We start from the raw sequence: 20,747 nt of genomic DNA, 5'->3' as shown, positions 1-20,747 counted from the left end.
TAACCAATTTATTTGAGCATAAGCTTTCGTGAGCTACAGCTCACTTCATCAGATGCTGTAGCTCACGAAAGCTTATGCTCAAATAAATTGGTTAGTCTCTAAGGTGCCACAAGTCCTCCTTTTCTTTTTGCGAATACAAACTAACACGGCTGCTACTCTGAAACCTGTCAATAAGAAAAAAGTGACTTGTTCATAACAAGCATCAAGCTGTAGCTCACGAAAGCTTATGCTCAAATAAATTGGTTACCGTCTAAAGTGCCACAAGTACTCCTTTACTTTTAAAAAAAAGTTCCAGCACCTTAGTTTGGCTCATTGATAGAATCAGCAATGTACATTCCGGTCTCTAATTAGCAAAAGAAGCGTCATACTTCCTCTGCTTCCTCAGACGAATACGGTGGGGGTTGGTCATTTTTCTTCGTTGTCTGCACTAATTGTAGGGTGACATAGAACAATGACTTCGCCCTTGCCCTTGGGAAACACAATTTGAAGTTCTCAAGGACCTGGTAAATACCAGTGAACACAACAAGGAGGATGGTTCTTGGCAGAAAAAAACCAAAACCAACCAAAAAAAACCAACCAAAAAACGCCTCCCCTCCCCCCAGCATGACAACTGGATTGGAGGACCCAGGATACATCTCCAGACAGCATGGGCTTTTCATGCCCGTTTTCAGGGAATCAGTGAAGATGGAACACTACACAACTTGACTTTCATTTGCTCTCGGCATTTGGTTAGACTTTGTTTGGTCCCACCTTACACAGAAACAGTTGCTGATTTCTCAGGCACCAAGACAGAAGAGAAACAGAGCTAGAATGAAAACCTTTGGGGAAAGCCCTTCATTTTTTCCAGTAAACCTTCATCAAAACTTACACTTTGCGTCTATCCCACAGTCCAACAACTCTTGTGCCCTGCTTCTGGGTTGGCCTGTGTCTGATGCTCCAAAGTTGTATGTGGAGGAAGCCAAACTGTGCCCTTGTAAAGACAACCCCATCTTGCTTCTCTCAGGAAAAGCCCTGCAGCTGCCATTGCATTCTTTACTGCTCAAAGAGCAGTGGAAGGTGAGAACAAACTCCAACTATTACCAAAGGGAAAAGCAAGATAGTCAGTGCTGCTAACAGGCCATCGCATCACACTGTCCAGACCAAATGAGTTGGGGGACTTAACATTTCATTTACCAGCTCAGGGCTCAACTCAACCCTGTGACCTTAGAAGCCACTCTTTCCTAATGGAATTCTTTCTCCCAGACAGCTGTTCATATAGCCTTCCGCTGAGCTCTTCTACAACTGGAGTGGGAGGATGAGCAGAGTTTAACCCCTTGCCTCCCAGGGATCAAACAACACTCGTGCTCACTCTCACATAGGACAAATGCATGTTCATTTTAGCTGATAGACCTCATTTTATGAAGATCTAGCTCTCAGGCTTTTTGCTACAGCAAGGCAAATTGCCTTGTAACAAATAAATCTCACAACTTTTACTTCTTGTTCTGTTTGCAAGTTGTCCACAAAGAAACTGATTTTCTCAAAAGTATTAGTAATTTGGAAAAAAATAGAGGCCTCCAATAATTTCTGCCAAAAACTCTCAGATTGTAGGTCATTTACAAGCAGTTCACCATGACTATTAGATATTGAGTATTTGATGAGACATCTGTCACATGCTTTTATTCTGTTCTTTGGATGGTGAAGGTAACTATTATGGTTCCTGCTGTGCATACTCATGGCTACCAGTCACAATTTGCTATAGAATATTTTGCAATAATTGCTAAAATGTACTATGGCTATGGGCACTCCTGGCAGTAGTCTCCTAGGGCTAAATTCTCAGCTAGTGTAAATCAGTGTAATACTGGAATCAGTGGAACAAAACGCTGCTTTGCATTAGCTGAGGATCTGGCCCATTGGCTCAAATATTCATGGACAGTGAACATAATAAATGTGCAAACACAGCAGAAGCAAAATAATTTACAAATGCAAACATTCACAGAACACTTTTTTGTGTTATGCATCCGATGCAACGTTAATTTTCTCCCATTGTGTATAGGCACACGGTGCAGTCTTTACAGGACGTAGCAGCTACTTAATATTTTGTTTTCTCCTTGTTGTTCAGTTTGTGGCCCCATGCTCTATTTATTGTACATTATTCAAAATACACTCTGAAGACGGAATTAACTTCCTCATGGGCTTTTCTATGGAGCTTATCACTCTAGTATATGAGTGTTTCACAAACATTAATTTAATCTTTACAGCGCCCCTGCAAGGTAAAGGGCTGATATAATCCCTATTTTACAGGCAAGGTACCGAGCCACAGAGATTAAGGTAAGAAGTCTCCACTAATTTTGGGTGCCCAATTTGAGACAAGTAGGACATGATTTTTCAGAGTATTTAGCATTATGTACCACTTTGGATGTCCAAAGCACAGCTCCCATTGACATCAGCTGGAGCTGTGAGTGCTCAGCATTTCTGCAAATCAGACCACAAGGTATCAAGTCAGGCACCCAGAAAATGAGGAACACACAATTAGTGACCACCTGTGAAAAATATGGCTAAGTGATTTGCCCAGCCTCATGTAGGAACTGTGCCAGAGGCAGGGATAGACTCCAGTTCCCCAGGGCAGCATTCAAGGGCATTAACCAGGAGACCATCCTTTCTCTTGCTGCAATCCCTGCCTCATTCATTACACAACTTCCAAAGGAAGGGAGGTGCTCTGCAACTGGGGGGCCTATTTCCAATCCCTCAAATGATCATGCCTCTGGACAGAGTTTCTCTGGGCTGTGTCCACCAGTGAGGGTGCTGTCAGGAGTTCTCTGCTCAGTATCCTGCTCGGGATCCCTGGTTTTCAACCTTTGACCCCACTCCCGCTGCTGTTTTTTCATTTGTTATCCCCAGTAATTCGGGGATCAGTGGTTCCCCCCTTAATTGAGCAAAGAGCCTTTAGTTTTTATGTGGGCCTAGACCTGCTTGTACCCAGTACTTCAAACAGTACACAGCTTCCAACGTCTGCAACAAGTAAAGCAGGGGTGCATCAGCAACCACCTCCTTTACTACACAGCCCTGATTCATCCCTGGACCAGGTCTAGCCAGTGCACAGAATGAGACAGGGGTCTTGTGGGAAAATAGCATGGGAGCATGTATTTAAAGACAGTATCTCAATGCATACGCACAAGGAGGCTGAATTAAAGGTGCACAGGCAACTTTATTCTGCCATTTCCTATCTTTTGCGGGCTTGACTTTGTCATCTTAATAATGGTCTTTTATGTGTTGGTGTGGTTTTTTGGTGGTGGTGTGTGTGAGTGAGAGAGAGAGGTTTCCTAAGATTTTTTTTTTAAAAAAAAATCAAAATGCAAATACACGAATTCCATCATCTAGCATCATATTGACACCTACCATTGGTCATCAGTAGAGTTAGAACCTTCTGATCCACCACACAGGTCTCTGCCACTTAAGCTAACAGAATACATGATAGCAGTAGTAAGTTGTCATCCACTGTATAGAGAAGCAGACACATATTTTGCCAGTGGGTTTCACAGATATTTGCTGACCACAGAGGAATGGTGAGACTCAGGAACCTTTGGTTCCATTCCAGGCTCTGGAGGGGAGCGTGCTCTAGTGAGCACAAACTCTCCTGCCGGTTTTCCCCAGTAGGATACATTGTGCTTCATCCCCTCCAAATAATCCCAGTCCTGGCTCTTTCCCACCCCAGGCTCCTTATGCCAGTCCCTTTGCCCAGCTGGTCCCAGTTCTCCCCTCACACTCTCAGCTCCTTGCAGAATCGGTCTCCCCTTCCACCCCGCCCCAAGTTCCCCACACCTAGTTCCTAGCCTCAGTCTCCTTTTCTAGACAGTCTTTCTCCCCCTCTCTCCAGTCCCAGTATTAAGACTCCTTATCCCAATCCACTCTTTTCCCTCCACCCACCCGGTCCACCTTTTGTCCGCTCTGCATTTGAATCAGGCACCACCTGTGTGTCTGTAGTGGGCTAACAGCTCAAGAGAGAGGCTCTCTGCTCTCAGTTCCAGGGGCTGCTGGGGGCAACCATTACAGGGAAAGTCCTTCTGAACATCCATAGCCCTAGCCTGCAGCATACTCAGTTGCTCTGTGGGGATGACACATGTGAAGTTTAGTCACAGGTAGGAGCTGCAAGAGGTTTGAGCATGCTTAGTAAAGATGGACTCTGGAGATTTCAGCTGAGCTCCAGCAAGTCCCCAGAGCATGTGTGATCTGCTACTTTTCAAAGGCTTAAAACTTGGCCAAGTCTGAGTGGGTTTTCACCAGGATAGCAAAAGGCCAGCCCCCTGCCAAATTTCATATCCCTGCTTTAAGGCATGGGAGCGCGAGAGCGGTTTAAAGGAAAGGTTGCCAGACTTTATTAATTTTTAAAAAATATATGAGCAAAACAATGATCTCAAAACAGCTGAACCGTTTTGGCTGAAATTTTCCAAAAACAGTCATTCTGAGGCGGACACTCAGCATGTAAAATTTCAGCCCAAATGATTAAAGTTTGGGAAAGTTATAAGCAACTGAAAATAGGGTCTTATTTTGGCAACCTTAATAATACCATACCAGCCCTGCTAATAATTAATCAATAAGTAAATATAATTAGCAACCTTGAGAAGTAAATTAGTCAGTTCAACAGTGGCCAGTGGTGAAAAATGTTCGTTGTAAAAACAGCCATAAAACAGTCATTCCAATTTAAACTCTACATTATTACAGCAGATACCAGCCTAATAGTTAAAAATGACAGCTGCATTCCGCTGGAACAGCCAGCCACAAGGGCGAGACCTGTGAGCATGGGAGACCGAGCTTTCTCGGCAGCCCGCCCAGAATGAGGGGATTCCCTTCTGGAACACATCAGACCAGCCATGAATCTCGCTGCCTTCAGAACAAATTGCAAACCTCGCTTATTTGACTTGGCTTTCCCACAATAATCACTTTTTTAAAACCTGAAGCAGAAGGTAGAGAAACTTAAAATACTTATTAAAAAGAAAAAATAAAATGTTTTTAAAATAAACCTTATAATTTATACTCTGACACCAGGGTGATGAACATGATACGAATAGACAGCATCAGGTAATAATAATAATAACCCATTTCTGGTTTGTTAAGTACCAACAATGAGCTGGGCTCCATTCAAGACAAAGAATGTTACATGAGGGTCTGATTCTGATCTTCATTATATCGAGAGTAAATCAGGAATAATTCTATTGAAGTCAATGGAGTTATACCGGTGTAAAAACAATTTAAGGAGAGCATCAGGCACGTGGAACCTGATCCAAGCCCATTGAAGTCAATGGAAAGACTCCCAACAGGCTTTGGACAGAAGCTGTAATCCTTGCCTCATGGACAATACAATCTTCATAAGATTGGGCTGTTGTCTCTATTTTTAGAGCCCTGCAAATCTGCAGATATCCACTTTATATCCACAGACCATGTTTGTGAATGGATCAGATACAGATACAACTTTTATACCTGCACAGAGCTCTAGCTTTGTTCCCCTAAACTGGGAATAAAGTAATACTTGCTGGAAACACAAAGAGAATTGCCTATTTTCTGGCACCTGTGCTGTTGCAGAGGAAATGTGGATGTGGATGACAAGGAATAAAATAAAAAGTTAACCGAACTTCAAGGGATGTCAGCAAAAAAATTCTGGTTTGAGGGATGGGTAAAAATTCAGCAGGCTTTTATTTTACTGTAGCTCATCCTCATCATCTTTCCCAGGTAATTGTTTCCTGCCACATACTTTTAGGGCTTAATTCTACAATCTTCGCTCAGATCATGTTTCCATTGGATTCAAAAGGAAGCAGTGAGCAAGTAAGAACTGCAGGACTAGATCCTTAGCTTGTAAATTCAAAGCCATCTAGCACCCTCCCACCGCCACACACTTCATTTCAGCTTCCTGAGTATAAAGATAATTCACAAAATCTCCCCCTCCGCCCCCCGCTCTCCTTTAAAACTTTTTCCAGTACAGCAATTCTGTCTAGCTGAGGGAGAGGGGAAAATATCTAAAGCTACTTCATTCTGGAGAAATACTTCATCATCTGCTCAGAAACAAAGGGGCTAATCTAAGGAGGTGGGAATCTCTTCAGAGGCCAAGGCAACTCACTCGGTCATAAAACTATGCAGGATAAAACCGGTTGCACCATATTTCAGTTCAAGATTGGAATCAGAAGAGCTCCCGGCCCTTCTGTTTGCTATTAGACTCTAACACAAGATGACATGATTATTATTAAGCTGGCAGTGGCATTCCCATTTCCTGTGATCATTCCACCCTTGTACCGTTTGTTCTCTTACCCTTTTCTCCCACAGTGAGTGTTTCACGCATTAAACAGTCCTCCCCCAGTTCACATGTAGTAAACCTCCTCCCACGTTATTATGGACATTAAGAAAGGGCTCTTTCTCCTACAGCTTTGATATTGCTTTTCCTGCGGAGAATAATGTCTGAACTGAAAATCTGAGGAGTGACTAAACGTTTTACCGTTTGGATTCAGGGCTAGGATTTTACTTCTAACGGATGTCCAGCATTCTGAGAGATTATGGACTAAACCTGACTCACATGGGGCTTTGTCCAAACCCCTTCAGAGTCAATAAGGAAGACTATTTATTTAACATAAAATACTGCCCCAGGGACAGAAAAGTTTCCCAATTGTGAAATAAAGGATCTGGCCTTTTCCCTATTTATTGGCCTCATTCTGAATCAACAGAAGCAGAAAAGCCCCTTAGTAACTGGGCTCCCTTTTTCAAGCAATATTTTCTAGCCGCTGCCCACAAAATTAGGAATGCGTGTACACATGCACACACACGACACACAAACTCCTTCTCTCATTCTGCTCATGATTCTATAATGAAGCTGAGCACTTTGCATACCTAGCTATATATATAGCCACAAATAATGCTGTTTTATCATGGCTCAGAGCTTAGTAATTAGACACAACATAGAGAAACCACAGCATTAGTTTATAAAAGGTAAAGGGAATCAGAGTGCACACAGGACAGGAGATAGATTGTTCCACACAGCTGGGGTGACAGAAGCAGAGGGAAAGAAGAGGTCATGAAGGTAGCTGGGGGTGATAAAGGGTCTTCAAGACTAAGGCCCCAATCCTGCAAACACTTACATGTTAAACTTGTAGCATGAGTAGACCCACTGAAGTCAATGAGACTAGTTACGTGCTTAAAGTAAAAGGACACATCTACACATTTGCAGAATCAGAGCCCAGGAAAGCAAATGTTTTGTGCATAAGGCATCAGATGGAGGGCCAGTGGCCGCCTTGCAATGTTTTCTGCCAAGACCTTATATTACAGAAGTCCCCACTCACCTTCCTTCCCCACCTTTATACTAGCTAAATGCAGAGTTCCTTCCCACAAAACTACTGGCTCCATCCAGGGCTGGCCCACAACATTTTGGCACCTGAGGCGGGGAGCTCAAATGATGCCCCCATGCCCCCTCGCTTGGGCCAAAACTTTGAAAGATCTCAATTCTGCCTTCTTCCTGTTCTCCTTTATTGAGGTAGGTAGCAGAGCAGTACCATGAGAGGAGTAGAACTAACAACTTAAAATGCCTAGTTCAAAAATTTGAAGTAACACTTAACTTTGAAATGCCTGAACAACAAATGTAACTTTTCTTGTCTGCCTAGTAAACACTGGCACTTTTATCTGTTTCAATAATCAAAGTGGTTCTTTCCGTGGTTTCTTGCTTGCAAAGATTTGAACTGCTTCCTGAAGGTGCACAGTCTGGGCCAGCTCATGCTCCATTGAGATGGTTGCAAGGCCGACCAGCCTCTCCTGTGTCATTGTGGAGTGTAGATGTGTTTTTATTAACTTCAGCTTGGAGAAGCTGCGTTCTCCACTGGCAACTGTTACCGGAAGTGTTAGAAGTATGTGCAGAGCAACAAAAGCATTTGGAAAGAAGGTGGTCATCTTATTTGTGTGCATATATTCCAGAGCAGCCTTTGGAGTTGATCCTGCTGAAATGTATTTTGAAAGGGCTTTCAGTTCATCACTTAAATCACTCGCATCAATATCGCGCACATCATCATGTGTCAACACTGTCACTAGTGCCCTGCATTGCTGGTGTCAGTCTTCTTCAGGTATAGTGAGGAGTTTTGGAATATCATACAACTTCCCAAATATATTGCTGTATTCCCTGAGCTACATGAAACGTTCTTCAACTGACTGTATTGCACAGTCTAGCACCTGGTTAAAGAATTCAACTTTGAATTGTTGTTTGAGGTCTCTTATGGGATTATCCCGTGCCTCGTAATCAAATGTCGTCTTCTTTGGTGACTCTTGTATTCTTGAATGGGTGGGAAAATAGCTTCAGTGTGAAGTTTCTCTGACAACTTCTGTGCATTCTTCAGAATGTTTTGAAATCCCTCATCTGACCAGTAAGACTGTAGGTATGACTTTGCTTTGTCCACTTGTTCCATTGCTCCAGATCTATCAAGGTCAACACCTTGGAGACTCTTGCTTACAACATTTATTTCAAACAGTATGTCGTGCCACAACACTAAGCCACATAGAAATTGGAAGTTATGTCTGTTTCTGGTGATTCCATTTCTCTCTGCCACAGTTCTCCCACGAACAGTTCCTGTCATAGCATTATCCTCCATAATGGCAACTAGGGCATCATCTTTCTTCCCAATTTGGTGTTTGATAGGCTTTATCACCTACACTCGACTTTCCCATCGTGTGGCACTCAGTGGTTTCAATGTCAGAGAGGATGTTCCCAGATGTTCCTTCAAAATTGGTCATCGATGAGTTGATGCAGAGAAAAATACATAGATGCTTTGAATTACATTAAAAATTTCAGCAGCCTCACTAGAAGCTGATGCTGCATCACTGACCACCAAGTTCAATGAATGAGAACTGCATGGGACAAAAAAAGCTCGAGGATTTAACTCTCGGATCCGTGTCTGCACTCCTCTGTTCTTTCCTCTCATGTTGGCACCATTATTGCAGCCCTGACCTCTCATGTCAGCTATCGTGATTCCTGCATCTTCCAGCTTTTTAAGAAGTACATTTGTCATACCAGCTCCTGTAGTATCATCAATGTCAATAAATTATAAAAAATGCTCTCCGACAGTCACCATTGCAGGGACATTTTCACTGGATTCTGTTGTTGTTACAAAATGCACCATTAAAGTCATTTGTTCTGTATGGCCGACGTCAGGTGTGCAGTCCAGATAAAAGAGTAATATCTTGCTGACTTCAGATCTGCCACAATCTTCTGTTTGACTTTTGTTGCCAGTAACTGTATGATCTCATTTTGAATTGTTTTTCCAAGGTAGTGGTGTGTGTACATTTCTTGGGTGGTGACTCTTCTTAGATGCTCCTGGAGTATAGCATCAGACTCAGTCATCAGCTCCACAATTGTAAGGAAAAAGAAAAGGAGTACTTGTGGCACCTTAGAGACTAACAAATTTATTTGAACATAAGCCTTTGTGAGCTACAGCTCACTTTATCAGATGCATCCGATGAAGTGAGCTGTAGCTCACGAAAGCTTATGTTCAAATAAATTTGTTAGTCTCTAAGGAGCCACAAGTACTCCTTTTCTTTTTGCGGATACAGACTAACAAGGCTGCTACTCTGAAACCAATTTTAAGGAAGTTTCCATTGTTTGGCACATACAGCTGATCTGAAGTGCCACACAGTGCTAGGTTTTGGGTAGCAAGCATTCTCACAATGGCAATGAGCCTTTTCAGAACATTTTGCCAGTAAAGAGACTCTGATGCAAACTTCTCTTGATGCTGATCATCTATGGTGGCCTTTAACCTTAGTCTCATCTCAAGCTCTTTCCACCTATGAAATGCGCTCTGGTGATTTGCTGCCTTCTCATAGCATGCCAAATTTCTAGCCAGATTTTTCCAGTCCTTTGTTCCTGTAGAACCCAGTGTGGCTGAAACATTAGACTGGAAGAGTTTGCAACAAAAACAGTATGCAGCATTCTGGGTTTTTGAGTACATAAGCCAGGGCCCTCCACTTTGTCACCACTGAGGATTTCATAACAGTAATGTATTGGATGGAAACTTCTATTTTCATTGTCTTTGGGGAACATGAAGTTTTTCACTTGCTGTGGCCCATGTAGTACAAGGAAGTCCCTCGGGCTACTGCTCAAGTGGGTCCACAGTCCTGGATCATCTAGACTTATGGAACTAAACTTAGAAACTAAACAGCAGCAGCTGTTTCTTGCGCCTCCACCACACTCTTCCCTGATCTACACTTTTCTTCAGAAATGTGCACGGTTACATCCATTTGAGATGGAGATATGGATGCTGCAGTAGCTGCCGGGTCACCTGCACTCTGACTAACTGGAAGATCAGGCATCTTCTCACCACTCACATCCTCACTGGGGCCGGAAGGCTCACCGTGAACATTTGTGTCAATGTATCTCAGGAGCGCACCTTCCTGCTTAGATAGAAAAGCTTCCTTTGCTTGCTTGCTTTTTCTGAATGCTGCCCCAGAGGGGCGTTTTCTCCTTTCACTCATGACCGCTGTTCTGTGCCGGCTATAGTGGCTCTCAACACTCGACTGAAGGGGACAAATAAGCAGGCTGGTAGCAGGGCCTGAGCGAGGGAAGAGATCAGCGTCTTAAGGGCCTAACTGGCTCCTACTAGTTCAGTTGTCTGCCTGTTCTCCTCAAGTGGGTTCAGGGAAGCAGCAGGAAACAGGAATCTCCCTGAGAAGCTGGTGTTAATCAGTCCAGGTTCCTGGGGGTGCTAGAGAGGTACATAAGAGGCTCCTCTTCCTCTCTGTCCCTGCAGCTCCTGCTGCTTTCTGTTATTTCCTCTCACCTTTTCTCCTGCCAGCCTGTTATGTCTCTTGCGCCCTCCTTCCTCCAGCAGAGAGAATACATGAGCACCAGCAGCAGACACAATTTTCTACACTCTGGGTCCTAGTGGCGCCCCCCCTACAGTCTGGAACCTGAGGCGGCCGCCTCAGTTTGCCTCATGGTAAGGCCAGCCCTGAGCCTCCATCTTTATAAACCAGGTCCTAAATGTCGCTCCTTTTCTCTTTTAAGCAGGAGGACACCAATCAGTTCCCCTTCAGCCTTTGAAAGGATATTTTGCCACTGTAACTAGGAAAAATCACACTAGCCTGGCCCATTGTTTCCAAGGGCAAAGCTCAAAGGTGTTGGATTTGACTGGGGTTCTCTTGTGAGTTTGTAAATTGCCTGGTATTTTCCCTGAACCCAGCAGCAATGGGCTCAGGAGTGTCTGTTTATGAGAGAACAGGAGTACTTGTGGCACCTTAGAGACTAACAAATTTTTTTGAGCATAAGATTTCGAGGACTACAGCCCACTTCACTGGATGCATAGAATGGAACATATAGTAAGATATAGATATATATACACATACAGATAAATTGGAAGTTACCATACAAACTGTGAGAGGCTAATTAGTTAAGATGCGCTATTATCAGCTGGAGAAAAAAACTTTTTATCTTAACTAATTACCTCTCACAGTTTGTATGGTAACTTCCAACTTATCTGTATCTATATCTATCTTACTGTATGTTCCATTCTATGCATCCGATGAAGTGGGCTGTAGCCCACGAAAGCTCTCATAAATTTGTTAGTCTCTAAGGTGCCACAAGTACTCCCGTTCTTTTTGCGGATACAGACTAACACAGCTGTTACTCTGAAACCTGTTTATGAGAGCAGACCTCTGTTGGGCAAATTGTTCAATGCTAGGAACATGCATTAACATCTTTCAAGGCTAGGAACATGCATTAACATCCACCTAGTGGGGACATTGGCACCGACATTCAGTTTTCCCGGTTCCAGAACACCTCCTGGAAAAAAGGTCATCCTTGTGGCATTTCTTCCCCCTGGTATTTTCTCACCGCAGCTTGGAAAATAGCAAAGGCAGATGGAGAGGTGAGGGTGGAAAGGGGCAGGAGAAATGCTGCATTTGGCTGAGGGACTGGAAGAGCAGAGGGAAGCCCATGTCTTTCTGCCCATTCTGTGCTCATCCTGTGGGTAAACGGGGTCTTTTCAGTTTTCAGAGTTGTCGACCGATCAGTTTTCAGGGTTGTTGACCCAGCACCTCTCACTGAGGCTAAAAATTCACACACACTAAACCAAATGCAAGCAAAAGATAGAAAATATGTCTGGTTTTAACCAAGTGACATGAACCATTCAGGTTCTCCAAGGAGATCCAGAGAACATCCGTTTTCATCCAAGTGCAGATGAGTTCTGCTCACTACTAGGGATGTTGTCAAGCAGGGAGAGGAGCCTGAATAAACTGTCTGCTCATCAGAGCACTGGAAATTGTCATCCTGTAGCCGCACAATAGATCATCTAGCCAGCAGGGACAGCAAGCTGGCCTCAGTCCTGGGACAGGTGGACACTACCCATCTCTGTTTGAAAGCGTGCTTCAGTCTGCATTGTCCATGCCGTTCTTGGTTTCTCCACTGAGTCTGCCAAGAGTTGGCCTGCCCTTGGCCAATTTGTGCCGATGCTTGCTTTTTTTTGGTGATAGGGATGCTGCCGACTAGGAACGACCCTCACGGGTTGCTTCCAAGAGTAAATCACACACTAAACTGACTATTCTTTCAAGGATCCGCATCCACCTATTGAGTCAAATGCTGTCCCGCTTTTAATTAGGTTTGTGAGTGGCCTTACATGAGTCACCGGAAGAGGAAGGAGCAAGCGTGGCTCTTAGTTGCTGGAAAGCTACATTGGATGACAATTTATTAATGTTATCTTTTGCCATTTGAATGTGTGTGTGTTTTTCAAGCTGCCTTTCCCTATGTGGAAAATTTGGAATGTTGGGGGGAACGGGAAGCATTCAGCTATAAATGATTCACTCTCCTGGTTACTGAGGAAACTTGCAAGTCAGTGCCAGTGATGACTAATACTACATTGAACTGTAAATGCTGCCCTCCTCCTTGCCCATCTCTCATCCCCTTCTTTCAGCCACTCTTTCTCTTCCCCCACCCTGAGTAGCATTGCGGCTAGCAATATGCCATTTGTCCTCAGGAAGCTCCTCTAGTGTGCCTTGTCAGCCCAGGTCTCTGATGCAGCTCACAGTAAAACTGCACTAGGGAGGGGAAAGGAAGGGTCTGCAGGGGAGAGAAGTGGGGATTTCCTTGGGGAAATAAAACCAAGTCCTTAGAAGAAGGCAGTTTGGACACACTGCATACGATCTGCCCTTCCCTCAAAGACATCAGGGCAAACCAGCATAGCTTAGTGCTCACCAAAACAGTGTTAACTTGCATGCAGTTCCCTTCCGTGCAAGCTCCCACTCTGAGCTACGAGTTCAGGAACACACAAGCAGCAATTCAAGGAGTGAGGAAGCGCATGGGGCCCAGTATAGACAGGCCTGTTCTCTGAGCTCCACCTGCAACTCAGGGAAGTAGTATGTTCTCCTCCCACCCCTTCTATCAAAGAGGAACCCCCATTCCCGGTCTATGAAAATTAGGAGGAAACTCACTAATTTTTCAGTCTCTTGCACCAGTTGGTCGCTACACCATTAGAGATGTAAGGGAGGACCACAGACCCTCTATCCTGGTAAAGGCCAATTTGCATTATTATTAATTATTATTATTATTTATTATTTGTATTGTCATAGGACCTAAGAGCCCCAGTCATGGACCAGGACCCCCTGCATTAGGTGCTGTACAAACGCAGAACTAAAAAGGCAGTCCCTGCCCCAAAGAGCTTACAATGAAAGTATAAGACAACAGAAAACAGATGGCTAGAGACAGACCGACAGCAAAGCACAAGGAAACAATGAGACAATATCATCCTTACTCATGTTGAGTGGTACCTTAATCCTCCACAAGCCCTACTGATGTTAATGGACGAGAAAGGTGCTATCAATGCAAGGTAACCTTCACTGGTTATCACTATCTGGCCCTCAGAAAGGATGCCAGGAATAAGATGGAAAGAAGAGCGGGAGGGTGGCAACTAAAATCTTGCCTAGTGTTAAACAGAGTTTGCGAAGGGTTTCTTGCCATTGGCAAACATGTCACAAATGAGCCCTAACAGGAAGCTCAGTGGCTTATTTTCAACTGCGGGGCTTAGAGAAATGACCTTTAGCAAACACGGGATCCCCGGCCGAGTGAGCACTGCTATTTTTAACCGGGTATCAAGCCCAGTGGTGTCTGCTTCCTTCCTCTTTCTTACGGGCTTGTGTACTGAGCAAAACACAACCAGATAAACTTGCAAAAAACCTCTGTTCCGAGGAAGGGAAGCCCACAGGCAAAAATACAACTCAACCAAGTCGCACTTGTAGTCACCTCTAGGGGAGGATGTTTATTTTACACTGATATGCAAAAAACTGTCCATAGGACAGTTTTGGATCCAAGATTGATTGTATTCAGTGGTGGGGCAAGCAAGAAAAGACAGACTGGCTAACTTTAAAAGGACTCTTTCCATGCCCACAGGCCTGGTCCTACCAAATAAAAGCCCTAATTCGATTTGCCCCTTTTATGGATTTTAAGTGGAGGAGGAATTTTTATCTAGTTCTTGCTTTAAAACAGCAGGGAACCTTGGTGGCTCAGAGTGTTGGTGATGGGCTATAGAGGGTTCACGGCTGAATCTGGCCCATAGTAACTAAATGTCTTCACCAGCTTCTGGCTCTTCGGGGGACTATATGAAATTAGTCTGATGAATGCTCAGCTGCCCACATTAGAAAGATGTTGCTGCTGGGTCAGTGAAGTCATGGTTCTCTGCAGCAGCTCATGCTACCTTAGCGATAGTAATTCTCAAGCGTGACGTCTTTTGGCTTTGGCTCAGTTTCTGAAAGTCTTCAGGATAACTTACGTGAACAACAACATTGGGGTACCACGTAGAAACCCAGTCACAATCTAGGATCCCATTGTGTTAGGTGCTGTACAAACACCGAATAAAAAGAGGGTCCCTGCAATCAAAATGTAAATGGTCTGTATCTAAATCTGCAGATGGATCTGCTCTCGGTTGCTACTATAATTATAGTGTTCACATCTTATGAGAGAGAATGTGTGTTGCAGGTAGTCTAGAAAAAACGGAACATTATCACACTCTCGTTCCAAATATACATCTAAAGCTACCCATGCACAACATACAAAATGTGTTGGTTAAAGGCAGAACATTCTGATGCTGGTTTCTTTGCTTCTCTTCCCTGCAAAGATTAGATTAAACAAAGGCAAAGTATAGATATAAACTATAAGTGTCGGAAAACCTTTTGGCTTCCCAAGTTGAGAACAGGCAAAATTGCTCTGTTCCTTTTGATAATGGTCCTGTTATTGAGCCAAAAAAATGATTGGGGATTAAGATCTACTCTCTATATCCTGATTACTTGGTGGTGTCGATCTGAGTAAGTTCAACTACATGTGAAAGTTAATAAAACATGCAAAGGTCTTCCACCCGCCGAGTAAGTTTCACCACCGTTCACGGTGTCTTTCTTGTTTGAGAACTTGGCCAAGTGACTAGTGCAGTATTGCCAACCCCAAGCATACAGAAATCGTGATCCAGGCTCCCCCAAATCATGATTTTTTTTTAAAAAAAAGAGTTGGGTTCTTCTTATTCGCCTGGAGTCTTTAAGGTTCATGCTTTTAAGCCTCTATCAGCAACCATGAGGGCTAGAAACTTACCTTTTAAAATAAAGAGGAAAGACGAGATTCTCACATATACTGTAAGCTCTTTGGGGCACGGACAGTCTTTTGTTCGGTGTTTGTACAGCACCTAGCGTAATGGGTCCATGACTGGTGTGCCTAGCTACTCTCACAAAACAAATAACTTAAAGGGTGAGTGCTCAGCACTCACTGATACTCAGGCCCCTTTAAGGTGTCTCAGGTTCAACATCTAGAATCACCAGCCATTTCTGAAAACCATGATTCTTACCTTTGTAGGCAAATCATATTTATGAAATCCACCTACCATTTTGTATACTCTGTCCTTTGTCACTGGCTTTGTCACTGGGAATGAATTAAATGTCATTTTTCTAAAACGATAAACCATTTTGTTAAAGGCATCGCACTACTGTTGACATGCTGCATGGGCCAGATCCACAGCTGGTGGAAATCAGAGCTACGCTGGTTCACACCAGCTGGGGATCCGGCCGTATGCTTTTAGTCTCAGCAGAGAGACCAAAGAGCCAGGACATGGTGGCTAGATTAACCTTTCAATCCTAGCAGATGGCAGGAATGGCTCTTTAACCTGGATTTAGGATATACACTATTCATTCACATGTAATACTCGGCATTCCAGGTTAAGTACAGCTGGCAGCTCATGGATTACTGAAAGACATGGGAGGGTGGGGGCACAGAAGGATGCGGATATTGGGGGCAAAGAGTTCACTGTAGATAGAAAAGAGAATGTACATGATTTTCCCAAGGTATTCAAGGTAGCTCTTCAACTAATGCAAATCTCTGAAATATGCTGTGTAGGCGCATGTATTTTTGAAGGGCCAGTTACGTTGGTGAACACTTACTCACATAAGTCAACCCATTGAAATCAATGCCGCATACGGAGGCTCCATAAATCCAGGTGGAAGTTGACGGGAGTTTCTGACACAAATAAGTGCCCCCCAGCACGTGTGAGAGTTGTTGGATGCTGGAGCCCAAAAGCAGCACAGAAGCTGGTTAGGCTGCCTCGTGGGAAGTGCTCTTTTCCTCACCTAACTTGACACTGCTTATTCCACAGTGAATTAAGAAGTACATTCCCGTGATACCGCTGCCTCCAGGCTGCAGTCAGGGTGCCAGGGACCAAGGTTTTGAAAGTAAAAATATAATGTATGACTTCAGCCTTGCTAAAAGGATGATGGATTGGTCAGAGGGAGAGTAGGGGGGAAATCAAACAGGTTGACTCAGCCGTGGCAGTCTGGTGTAGGGACACTCCTGGTTCTACTGCCACACTATTTGTCTCTTCATTTGTAAGGGTGTAAAATGTACGCATCACAACACCTCAGCATGCGGGAACGATAATAAAAACCCTATTCTCACATGACTAATTATCTATTGCTAATTAAACAAGCGTTCACCGTGACATAGAACTTTCCCAGCCGCTCCAGCTCAGGAACAAGAAAGCTCTCACACTGCCCTCAAGTCAACTCACTTTGGCTCTAACCATTGGGACTGATAGAGGAACCAAGTTCCAGGATAGAGGGTCTTCCACCAGCAGCGCTCTGCCTCTGCTCGGCTGCGCTCATACTGATGGACGGTCTGCAGAAACATCCTAGCTGAGCTCAATCACTGAAATTATGTTTATTGAGAGAGATGGGTCTCAAGCTGCAGGGAATCAAACTACATGGGACTAACCAGGTTGAAATCAACACCCTGAATTGCCCCCAGAAACAAAGTGGAAGCCATAAGGAACAGATGAAATATGTGGCATGTGAAATGTGTGTGCAGGTGCATTCTGCATTAGCTATAGCTTTCTCAGTAGGAACCCATATGAAACCCGCTGCAATAATTTACTCTAGAGGTGATAAAGGCATGAATACCCTTGGCAGGTCCTCATCTGAGTGGAAAAACCTCAAGCTCCTAGTGAACTGCAGAAAGTAAAAGGCACTTCTGGCCATCATCCCTACCTGAGGCTCTAGGAATAGTCAGGGATTCAAAAGCAAACGTGAGCCACGAATGTCATTAACAAAATAACTGAGAAACCAATTCCATAAAGCGAGCACAATCCATGCCTTCAAACCCACCTCCATGCCACTCTCAGCCAGGCAGAGCAAAGGGACCACAACTGATTGTAGGAGGAGGGGGGGGAGAGTGCGAGCTCAGGAGACCAATGACTGCCACACAAACCATCTCCCATAGCAGCTTGTCTCCTTCCTGGGAGCTCTCACAACATGAAGCCTCAACTGGAAAAAGGAGGAAATTCAAAGGCCAAAAAAAAGCATCAATCCCTTGCCAAGCAACATAGGCTTAGGCTCTTTTCTGAAAAATATTGTCAAATTAACCTGGGCTCCTCCAGGTCTGGCTCACTTCAGGAAAGCCTGCTTGGGTTGGGGGTTGGGGCTTGGTTTGGTTTTTTTAGTATCTCGGAGCATTATTTATTTACCAAAAGTGAGCCACTGCAAATGGAGCTGGGAGGGAACAAAAACAAGGATACTCCCCTAACTTCCCTTCCCAACAGAGGTGTAGCTAGCAATTTGAAAATGGTGCATTTGCGGACTGAAGCGTTGCTAAGGATGGCAGAACCAGTGATTATATAGTAACGCCACAGAACAACAGCTCCTTAGTTGTCATATTACATTTTATTTACACTCCCCAGTTATAATTGTAATGTAACAATTCTGCTTCCCTTGTTAGATCTGAACTCCCCCTCTGCAGGCTGGATGATATAAGCAGTGGTGCTGTGTGCATTTTGCACAGAATATGGTCTCCCTAGTTACAGTCTTATCAACCTTGCAGGATTTGCAAGGGACAATGAATTTTCCTCCCCAAACCTGAGATAAGGGTGTGGAATACTTGCAGCCCCAATGACAGGGAGGCGCAGATGTCCAGGATGTCAGAGGCTGTGCACTATTCATTCCCGTGTAATACTCTACATGTGAGTAAAGCAGATGATCTTGAAACTCACCTGAACTCTACAAGCAATAAAGGGAGCGTAAAGACTCAGTGTTGCCATCCCTCACGATTTTATGGTGAGTCTCGCAGTGTTTCATGTTTTTCTAAAAGCCCCAGCTACTGGAATCATCCTCTTGCCTGACAACCTTGGCTTTCAATTTAAAAAATAATAAAAAGCCAGTTTCTAGCCAACATGACTGCAGAGCTAAGACTGAAGATGATGATTACTATTATTTGTATTATCATAGCGCCTAGGAGCCACAGACACAGGCCAAGACCCTGTTGTGCTAGGTGCCGTACAAACGGAACAAAGAAACAGAAAGCAAATGCACACCGAAGACTCAAAAGGCACCAGGTAAATAAAAAGAACCCAATTAAAAAAAACCTCATTATTTTAAGCTAATCTCACAATATTTAGTGGTCTCAGGCTCGTGATATTTGAACACTTGAGGCTGGCAATACTGAAGACTATGAAGTGCATCCCTCATTTATAGCGTGCTTAGTGACCGTTCATGTGTTACTGAATGTGCACATTGGAAAGGATTGGCTTTCTTAACCTTCCCTACACACCACAGAGCTGTCGTTTCTCAGCCTAGAAGCTTAGGTGTGCTGGAAGCTACTGCACCTTTGAGTTATCTGCAAGGAATCTGACTTCACCAGTTTCAGCATTATGGTATTTCTCTCAAAGCCTCCGAGCTGGGTGTTTTTCTCTTTCTTTCTTTCTTCCTTTTCTTTTTCTTTTTCTTGTCCTAAACATCTCCAGATAGGCTAAAAGACAACTGAGATCACTTTCCCTGTTTAACAGCAGAAAACCAGCATCTTGCAATCGCCCAGTGCTGCTCTCACTACACACCCACTAGACAATACCCATAAACCTAGCATTATTTGCATAGTAGGAGAGTCCAGTTTAGGCATAACTGAAGATAATATAGCTCTGTGTCGGTTACATGGCTTATACCACCAGTTTAGATCCTAACAGAATATTTAATTCAATATGGATTTTTTTTTCTGCTGACCAAACCAAGACTCCTTATAGCCAACCTCAAACATTCAAAAATCCTGAGTCGGGCACCCCAAATCATGCAACTGACAACTGGCAATTGGCATGATTTTACAAATAATAATACATTTGGAATTCCTTTCATTTACTTCCTGGTTTATGAGGCTTACAGGTAAACTTAGATCACACTTTTTATGTAACCACAAAGGCTAGAAACTCACTTCCTTTTTAAAATGAAAACTCAGATTCTCACATCACATGACTCCACGACCTGAATCGTCAAGTAAAACGAGGGCCAGATTTACAAAAATATTGAAGAACCTAAAGGTGCTAATGCAGACAGTTGGATTTACGAAAGCATCTAAGCAGGTTAAGTGCCTAACTCCCATTGTAAGTTAATGGGAGTTAAGCCCGTAAGTCCCCTATCACAAGTCATGAGATCTGGCAACTCTGTACACTGTTAACAGAAGGTGGACAATACCTAGAAAGAGAGTCTGCATGACACTCTGTGCACCTGGGAATATTCAAAGGAAGGGAAACAAGAATGAATACTCCACTGTCCAATACTAGGGCTGATATCCTACCATCTTTGATGAGAAAGATATGAAGGAGCAATATCCATTTTGGTACGTGGCTATGATATACTTTCCAGAAGGTCTGTCATGCTGTACAGTTTGAGCAACGATCCATGTTCTGGTGCGGGTTATGCTGGCTTGGGAGGCAGACCTGCAGAGAAACGTAAAACAAACAGTTAAGTAAATTTAATTTTAGCATCATGAGTGGGAGGCTCTTACAGATGGCATCAGTAACAAATTTACTGCCAGCTCCGCAGTGTGTCATCATTTCTGCTAATACTTAAGTGATGCAAATATAGAAAACAATGTAATTGTTGCTAGGGTTTTCATTCTTTAGCTGATAGGCCATGTTGAATGCCTTGCACAGCAGTGTCCAGGGAATCACTTGAAATGAAGATTCTTGAGTATGTAGTTACTTGAGATGAATAAGAGAAAAAGTAACATTTTCAAAGGCTCCTAAGTCATTTAAGAGCTTAAGTTGCATTTTCAAAAATGTCTTCAGTACTATTGACTTTCAATAAAACAGGCTACTAAATCACTTTTGAAAATGGGACATGGGCCAAGACTTTCAAAGGTGAACAGTGATTCTGAGTGCCCTACCTGAGACACCGTGAAGGTTTCATCACCCATGCTCTGAAAAAAATCAGGCCTCCTTAAGGCATCTCAATTTTGGCATCCAAAATTTAGGCAC

General features: G+C 43.6%; 1 protein-coding gene across 1 annotated transcript in view; it reads right to left on the bottom strand.

Annotated features, from left to right (window-relative positions):
- The window catches only part of ATP2A3 (ATPase sarcoplasmic/endoplasmic reticulum Ca2+ transporting 3), a 158,914-nt gene extending 138,829 nt beyond the window's left edge, over window positions 1-20,085 (bottom strand). The window contains exon 1 of the mRNA XM_073315802.2: window positions 20,066-20,085. The gene's annotated coding sequence lies outside the window, so the exon portion shown is untranslated. The remainder of the gene's footprint in view (window positions 1-20,065) is intronic.
- Between the last annotated feature and the right edge of the window lie 662 nt (window positions 20,086-20,747).

This window comes from Lepidochelys kempii, chromosome 17 (assembly GCF_965140285.1).
Source record: "Lepidochelys kempii isolate rLepKem1 chromosome 17, rLepKem1.hap1, whole genome shotgun sequence".
In the NCBI taxonomy this organism is placed as follows: domain Eukaryota; kingdom Metazoa; phylum Chordata; order Testudines; family Cheloniidae; genus Lepidochelys; species Lepidochelys kempii.
The sequence above is the reverse complement of the archived record's forward strand: the minus strand, read 5'-3'. Positions and strand labels throughout refer to the sequence as shown.